The sequence below is a fragment of the Rhinopithecus bieti genome, unplaced genomic scaffold, assembly GCF_001698545.2.
Source record: "Rhinopithecus bieti isolate Rb0 unplaced genomic scaffold, ASM169854v2 scaffold_14936, whole genome shotgun sequence".
In the NCBI taxonomy this organism is placed as follows: domain Eukaryota; kingdom Metazoa; phylum Chordata; class Mammalia; order Primates; family Cercopithecidae; genus Rhinopithecus; species Rhinopithecus bieti.
Genome location: NW_016808811.1, coordinates 1,617,120 through 1,626,218, shown reverse-complemented (window position 1 = coordinate 1,626,218; position 9,099 = coordinate 1,617,120). Strand labels below are relative to the sequence as shown.

At 37.1% G+C, this 9,099-nt stretch overlaps 1 protein-coding gene across 1 annotated transcript in view; it reads left to right on the top strand.

Annotated features, from left to right (window-relative positions):
* CNTN5 (contactin 5) overlaps positions 1 to 9,099 on the top strand; it is a 1,382,289-nt gene that overhangs the window by 1,203,694 nt on the left and 169,496 nt on the right. The window lies entirely within an intron of this gene.

Sequence of the window (9,099 nt, the reverse complement as noted above, 5' to 3'; positions counted from 1 at the left end):
ACTTGGACTCGGGAAGGGGAACATCACACACTGGGGCCTATCATGGGGAGGGGGGAGGGGGGTGGGATTGCATTGGGGAGTTATACATGATATAAATGATGACTTGATGGGTGCTGATGAGTTGATGGGTGCAGCACACCAACATGGCACAAGTATACATATGTAACAAACCTGCACGTTATGCACATGTACCCTAGAACTTAAAGTATAATAATAAAAAAAAAGACAAAAAAAAGACAAATAAATCAATGCAGCAGAACAGAGAATCAAGAATTTGACCTACCTATATATGCCAATTGATTTTTTACAGTGATGTAAAGTTTGTGGGAAAAGACAGTGTTTTAGTTTGGGCTGCTGTAACAAATTCCTGTAGCCTGAGTTCTTACATATTTATTTCTCATTGTTCTGGAGGCTGTGAAGTCCAGGATCATGATGCTAAGATGATTAGTTTCTAGTGAAGGCCCTCTTTTTGGTTTGCAAATGGCTATCTTCTTTCTGTGTCCTCACTTGTCAGAGAGTAGAGAGAGAGATAGAAAACAACCTTTTTCATGTCTATTCTTATAAGAACATTAATCCTTATGACCTTACTACCATCCAAAGACTCCATCTCTAAATATCATAACATTGGGAATTAGAGGCTCATCATATGAATTTGAGGGGTACACAAACATTCAGATCATAGATCATCATTTCAAAATCAAAGTATGATGCAATTGAATAACCATTTGCAAAATAAATAAATAGTAAGATTCTACTTCATACCACAAACAAAAAGTAACTCAAAGTCTATCACAGACATAAACATCAAATTTAAAACTATAACATTTCCAGGAAAAGAAAAACAGAAATCTCTGTGACCTTAGGTTAGGTAAAGATTTCTGAATAAAACAAAAGCACTGGCCGGGCGCGATGGCTCAAGCCTGTAATCCCAGCACTTTGGGAGGCCGAGACGGGCGGATCACGAGGTCAGGAGATCGAGACCATCCTGGCTAACACGGTGAAACCCCGTCTCTACTAAAATACAAAACTAGCCGGGCGAAGTGGCGGGGGGCTGTAGTCCCAGCTACTCGGGAGGCTGAGGCAGGAGAATGGCGTAAACTCGGGAGGCGGAGCTTGCAGTGAGCTGAGATCTGGCCACTGCACTCCAGTCCGGGCGACAGAGCGAGACTCCGCCTCAAAAAAAAAGCACAATGCATAAAATAAAATTGATAAATTAAACTTCAACATTAGAAACTTCTGTTTTTGGAAAAACATTGAGAAATTCCACAGACTGGTAGAAAATAGTTGCATGTTTCATACCTAAAAAATAAGTTATTTATACACTGTAAAAGAACTCTAAATATTGAAATCTAATGAATAAATTGAAAAAAATGGATAAATAGTTGAACAATTAGCTCACCAAAGAGAATATGCAGATGGAAAATGAAAACATGAAAAACTGCTCAAGATCATTCATCATTAGGGAAATGCAACTTAAAGCCACAATGGATTCTACTACCTACATGTTATGATAGCTAAAATAAAATAGACTGACCGTACGAAGTGGTGCAAGAGCTCTCATACACTGCTGGTAGGAATATAAAGTGGTTCAACCACTTGGAAAGATTCTGCCAGCTTCTTAAAAAGGTAAACGTAAGCATAAAGAAGTTGATCTAGTCATTGCAGTCTTAAATATTTACCCCAAAGAAATGAAAGCATATATCCATAGAAGACTTGTGCACAAATGTTCATGGTATCTTTATTTTTTATAGCCCTAAGCTGAGAGCAACCCAAACATCCATCAACAGGTAAATGGATAAACAAATTATGGTATATACACAGAATGGAATACTACTCAGCAATAAAAGGAAAGGAATTAATAATTGGAGCCCCATGGGTGAATCTCAATTTAATTATGCCAAGTGAAATAACCTAGAGTAAAAGTATATAATGTATTATTCTGTTTATATAAAATTCTAGAAAAATGCAAACTAACTTATAGTGATGGAAAACAGATAAGCAGTTGCCTAGGACAAAGATGGGGTGAGAGGGGCTGGAGGAATGCAGGGGAACACAGGGATTCTTCTGAGGGTGATGCATATGTTTATTATCTTTACTATGGTAATGATTTTATGACTACATCCATACATGAAAACTTTTCAAAGCATATACTTTAAACATGTGCGCTTATTGTATGCCTATAATACCTCAATAAAGTTGTTTAAATTTTTTGGTAGCTTCCCATTGCCCTTAAAATTAACAACAAATGATTTTCATAGGATACAAGGTTCTACAGGGTCTCCCCCTTGCCTACCTCCAGTCTCATCTTTTGCCCCACTCTGACCATCTTTCTGTTGCCATCATGATTGGCCATTTCTTCAAGGTTTCCTGATCCTTCTGACCTCAAGATCTTTGCAAATGCAATTCCCTCTGCTTTCCCACACTGAATGATAAGCTCAAATCAATCACCCTTCAGTTCTCAGCTCAAATATTACTCCTTGAGAAAAGACTTAATTACTTCTGTAAATAGCTGAGGTTTATGTGTTATTTCCTGGCACTCTCTACAATTTCCTTTGTAAAATTGATTACACATTTCACTTACATTCTGAGAAAAATTTAATATATATCACAAACCACTACACATACATATATTACCCGGTCAATACTTTTAAAGAACTAGTTAGATATTATGACAGTTTTACCTTTAGGAAGGAAATTAAGAAACTTTGCTTAAGATCACACCTAGAGTAGTCAGTGTCAGTCATTTGAACACAGCCCTATCCTACTTTAAAACATAAGGTCTTATTTAATGATTAATTAATGATTCTATCATATAATATCCACCCTGATATGATACCAAAAAGAAATCTAATCTGGTGAAAGAGGATGTATGCCAAGGAATGTAAGTGGCTTCCGGAAGCTGAAAGCAGCAACCAGCTGACAGACAGCAAGGGAACAGGGACACATACAAGACAAATTCTGCCAACAGGAATGAGCTTGGAAGCAGCTTTCTCTCCTGAGTGTCCAGAGAGGAGCCCAATCTGGCCAACACATTTTGAGACTGTTAGCAGAAAATCCAATTAAGCCCATCCACCCAAACTTCTAACCAAAATAATAAATGAATGTTTAGTTCATTAATAGCTATTTGTTATGCAGCAATGGAAAACTATTACTTTTCTATTTTCTAAAGTGTTTACATATGATACATAGGAATCATTTATAAATTCTATTTCTTATTAACAAGTTGATACAGTATGGCTCTGTATCCCCACCTAAATCTCATCTAGTATTGTAATCCCTACATGTTGAAGGAGGGACCCGCTGGGAGGTGATCGTATCACAGGGGTGGTTCCCCCATGCTGTTCTCTGGATTGGTAGCGAGTTCTCATGAGAACTGATGGTTTTATATGGGACTCTTCCCACCCTGGCTCTCTGTCTATAAGTTTCCTGAGGCCTCCCCGTTCGTGAAGAACTGTGAGTCAATTAAACTTCATAAATTACCCAGTCTCAGGTATGTCTATAGCAGTGTGAAAATTGACTTATAAATAAGTCATGGGCTTAAACAAGTCATTTTAACTTTTGGTGGGGGTTTGCTCTTTGATCTGTAAATGAACTTTTACTGGCTAAGTTCTACTCTCTCAACTATCTTAAGTCTAAGAATTCATTTCTAGCTTTTTGCAACTATTGTGACACACCCTGATCAGTTATCCTCCATTCTTCTCTCCAGATTAATTCTCTACCCTTCAGTACTCTCACCATGCCCCAAGAGACTGACCCCTAAGAAATACATCATTGGGCTCCATTGTCCCTGGGAATGGGGCAGTGAAAGTGATAAAGAAGAGTGAGGTCTCGGTATTTATTTCCTGGCTTCCTACAACTACACAACACATTAAGGGGAAAAATAATTGAATTTGTGGAAGGAGAGGAAGGACATGCTATGGACTGAACTGTGTCCTTCCAAAATGCATATGTTGAAGCCCTAACCCTCAATGTAACTGTATTTGAGGTAGGGCTTTTAAGAAGTAATTAAAGTTCATTGTGTTCATAAGGATAGTCTCCCAATCCAATAGAATTGGTGATGTTTTAGAAAAGGAAGAGAAACCTCTCTCTCTCTCTCTCTCTCTCTCTCTCTCTCTCTCTCTCTCTCTCTCTGAGCCACATATACACACTGAGGAAAGGCCACGTGAGCACACAGTGAGAAGGGAGCAATCTGTAAGCCAGGAAGACAGCCCTTACCCAAACCCAACCATTCTTACACTTGATTTTGGACTGTCCAGTCTCCAGAATTGTAAAGAAATAAATTTCTGTTGTTAATGTAATCTAGAAATCAGAGATCACTAAATAATATCGCAATGGGTAAACAGATGGTACTTCTAGGCAAGCAATATATTTGTAAAGGTTTAAACTAAGTTGTGTAGTATCTGACAGTAACCCAAACATAGATATGGAGGGTCCAGGCTGGGTGTGGTGGCTGACGCCTGTAATCCCAGCTCTTTGGGTTGCCAAGAGGTGTATTGTTTGAGCCCATCATGGGCAACATGGCAAAGTCCATCTCTACAAATAAATAAGTAACTAAATACAAAAATTAGCCAGGCATGGTGGTGCATGCCTGTAGTCCCAGCTATTCAGGAGGCTGAGGAGGAAGAATTGCTTGATCCCAGGAGGCTGAGGCTGCACTGAGCCATGATTGTACCACTCCATTGCAGCCTGGGTGACAGAACATGACTTTGTCTCAAAAATAAATAAAAATAAAATGAAATAACAAACATAGGATCCAGAAAATGGCCCCGAAATCAAGATAGGCAACAAGAAGTCAGTAATAAATTCTTGCAAGATAGGGGTAATCACAATGATATCCTACATGAACTGGGCTACTGGACAGATGAACAAAGCAGAGATTGAGTAACTAGGTGCAAGGTGAGAACCAAGACATCTTCAGGGCTAGACAGAAACTTATGGAGAAGTCTAGAGTCTAGGACATAAGTGTGACTTGATCCGGAATGCAAGAATGATAATTTAAATTTACAAAATCTCTCCCAGCCCCTAAAAACCTTCACCTCACTTCTCCCTTCACTCCCTTTCTTCAAGTCAAAGAATGTCTGAGCAGAATTAATCCCCATATATGAAAATTCTGTAACGTAAGAGCCACACGGTAACAGTAGAGGAGTGAAGACAAAGGGCCTGTATTGTAAGGAAGTATTAATTCAATATTAAATCATATAAGTAAATATGTGTGCAATAACCAGATATTGTAATATAAATCACATTATCTAATCTGTATTTTTGTGAAGTTAAAAAAAAAAAGAAGCTCAGTTGTTAAGCATTTGCAGTTTGATTCAGTGGACAGAATTTTGGAGAAATGACACTGCCACTTAACAGACAAAAAATATTATGGACTGTTTTTTCCATTTGTGTGTTTCTTCTATTATCTCTTTCAGCAGTGTTTTATAGTTCTCCTCATACAGATCTGTCACCTTCCTAGTTACATATAGTCCTAGGTATTTTAATTTTTTGCAGTTATTATAAATGGGATTATGTTCTTCATTTCACTGTTGCTTGTTATGTATAGAAATGATACTGAGTTTTGTACATCAATTTTGTATCCTGTAACTTTAATGAAGTTGTTTATCAGTTTCAGGAGCCATTTGGCAGAGTATTTAGGGTTTTCTAGGTAAAGAATCATATTGTCAGCAAAGCTGGAAACATCAGCATTATTAAAATGGCCATACTGCTCAAAACAATCTACAGATTCAACGCTATTCCTATCAAGCTGCCAATTTTTTTTTTTTTATATATAGAACTAGAAAAACCTATTCTAAAATTCATATGAAACCATAAAACAGCCCAAATAAGCAAAGCAATTCTAAGCAGACAGTACAAAGCTGGAGGCATCATATTACAGGGCTTCAAACTAGAGTATAAGTTTACAGTAACTAAAACAGCATGGTAGTAGTACAAAAACAGGCACATAGACCAATGGAACTGAATAGAGAAACCAGAAATAAAGCTGCATACCTACAGTCATCTTACCAAAGCTGACAAAAATAAGTAATGAAAAAGGGATGTCTTAGTCAATGAATGGTGTTGAGATAGCTGACAAGTCATTTGCAAAAGAATGAAACTGGACCCCTACCTCTCATCATATACAATAATTAAAAATTGATTAAAAATGTAAATGTAAGACCTCAAAGTATAAGAATCCTAAAAGAAAAATTAGGAAACACCATTCTGGACATGGGCCTTGGGACATTTGTGACTAAGTCTTCAAAAGCAATTGCAACCACAACAAAAAAAAAACATTGACAAGTGTGACCTAATTAAACTAAAGAGCTTCTGCAGAGCAGAAGAAACTATCAATGTAGTAAATAGCCTGCAGAATGGGAGAAAATATTCTCAAACTATGCACACGACAAAGGTCTAATATCCAGAATCTATGAGGAACACGAACAATTGAACAACTGAAAAACAATCCCATTAAAAGAGCAACAGACACGAACAGGCACTTCTCACAGAAAGACATATAAGAGGCCAGCCAGGTGCAGTGGCTCACTCCTGTAATCTCAGCACTTTGGGAGGCCAAGGTGAGCAAATCACTTGAGGCCAGGAGTTCAAGACCAGACTGGCCAACATGGCGAAACCACACCTCTATAAAAAATACAAAAATTAGCCAGGCATAGCGGGCCACAGGGGGCGAGGAGAGACCTGAGGCAGGAGGATCCCTTGTACCCACTGGAGGTTGAGGCTGCAGTGAGCTGTGATTACACCACTGTACTCCATCCAGCCTGCGCGACAGAGTGAGACTCTGTCTTAAAACAACAACAGTAACAAAACAGACAAGAAGTCAACAAACATATGAAAAAATGATCCACATTACTAATCATCGGAGAAATGCAAATCAAAGCCATAATGAGACACCATCTCACACCAGTGAAAATGGCTATTAAAAAGACAAAAACAATAGATGCTGGTAAGGCTGTGGAGAAGAGGGAATGTTTACATACTGTTGGTGGGAATATAAACTAGTTCAGCCACTATGGAAAGCAGTTTGGAGATTCCTCAAAGAATTTAAACTGCCATTCAACTGAGCAATCCCATTACTGGTTATATATCCAAAAGAAAATAAATAGTTCTACCAAAACGAAGCATTCACTCATATGTTCATTGTAGCACTATTCACAATAACGAAGACATCGAGTCAACCTATGTGCCCATCAATGGTGGATTATATAAAGAAAATGTGGTACATATACACTGTGGAATACTAGCCAGCCATAAAAATGAACGAGATCATGTCCTTTGCAACAACATGGATGCAACTGGAGGCCATTATCCAAAGTGAATTAACACGGAAACAGAAAACCAAATACCACATGTTCTCACTCTTAAGTGGGAGGTAAACAATGCGATCTCATGGACATTAAAATGGAGACAATAAAAACTGAGGACTACTAAAGGAGAGAGGGAGGAAGTGGAGCAAGAGTTGAAAAACTAACTGTTGGGTACTGTGCTCTACCCTGGTTGACAGGATCAATCAATCCGAAACCTCAGCATCATGAAATATACCCATCCAGGTAACAAACCTGCACATGTATCCCCTCGATCTAAAATAAAAGTTAAAATTATAAAATAAATTGAATTTAAAACAAAAAAGGTTGTGGTACACAAAATCCTGCATCCCCAAATGGATCGGGGCCTAAAGTACAGGGCATTCATAAACGATCTTTAATAGTTTATGTAAATGTTGCCTCCTGTCAGTAAGAAAGCACTCATCTTAAATCAAAAACTATAATACTGCCAGTGTCTGTGATATATTTATTTCTTTAAAGGAAGTAAACTTTTAAGCCAAACTTCTTACCTGCTAGATTAGAATTCACTCCAGTCAGTAAAATCCACATATTTTCAAGATATTAACAATCAGCATAAATTATAGTAAGTTAAATAAATGTCAACCATCTGTAATTCTTACAAGAGGATGCTTATTTGTTTACAAAAGTATAATTTTGCTTTCTAATACATTGTTTTGTAGCATAGGAACTTTGGGGTTGAAATGGAATAAATTTCATTTCATTTTCACAGAAAATGAATGCTATATAATGAATAGAACTTTTCATTGACAATCTTGAATGCATTACATTACTCTTAAGGGGCATTGTGTTTTTCAAATGTTTTAAGCTAGCATCTCTCCTAGACTTAAACGACAAAATGAAATTCACCGTTTCTAGTTTGGCTGTTTTCTAAATTTGTCTTCCTTCTTACACATCATAAATCCAGTTTGATCCATATTGGAAACCATATGATGTTTTCAAACTGATATCTTTATTAATGAAAATATGTAAGTATAAATTCATAGGCAGTTTTTCTCAGCAGCCTAAAATCTAATATCAATTTTTATGAAGTTCAATGCTGTAAATAACCATGAGCTCTGGTTAGTTGGCAAAATTGAAAACACATTTTAAAATAACATAAAGAGTGTTGACTAAACATTAGGTCATTATTTCTAAATCTTAAATAGTTTAATATCATCACATTTCCACTGAAAAAATTGTCCTTCTTAGAATCAGGAGGATCCAATTTTAGGATTTTTAAGTTCACAGGGGCTACCGGTTCTTACCCAAAGCTAGTGGCATATTGACTAAAACCACAACAGCCGTGTCTATTACGTTTCAGGTTGCTGGAGTAGGTCGATGCACTGGTGAAATACTAGGTTATATTTCTGGAGTATAGAAGGGAGAAAAGGACAAAAGTACTAATTAAATTTGAAATCTGTATAATCCTGGAATGATGAATACATAGAATATGGTAATTCCAAATGTCAGCCTCATTTTCACTGAACTTCTAAAAATTTTTAATAATGCTTTAATTTCTCACCTTCATATGAAAGTGAAGGTCCAGTTTTAACAAAGGTCTTGAAAGAGCCCAAATGCAAACTTAGATATAATATTCTTATGTTTAAAAAGTGCAGTGCAAGCAGCCCACACTCTTGCTACTCTGGTGGCAACACAGAAGAACTGCCATAAATCATCTCTTGGCTGTATACAATTAATTTTGTGTTCTGTACTTGTCCTCCTCTATGTTTTTATGCTGGGTTTTTTTTTTTTTTTTTTTTTTAACTTTTTGGGG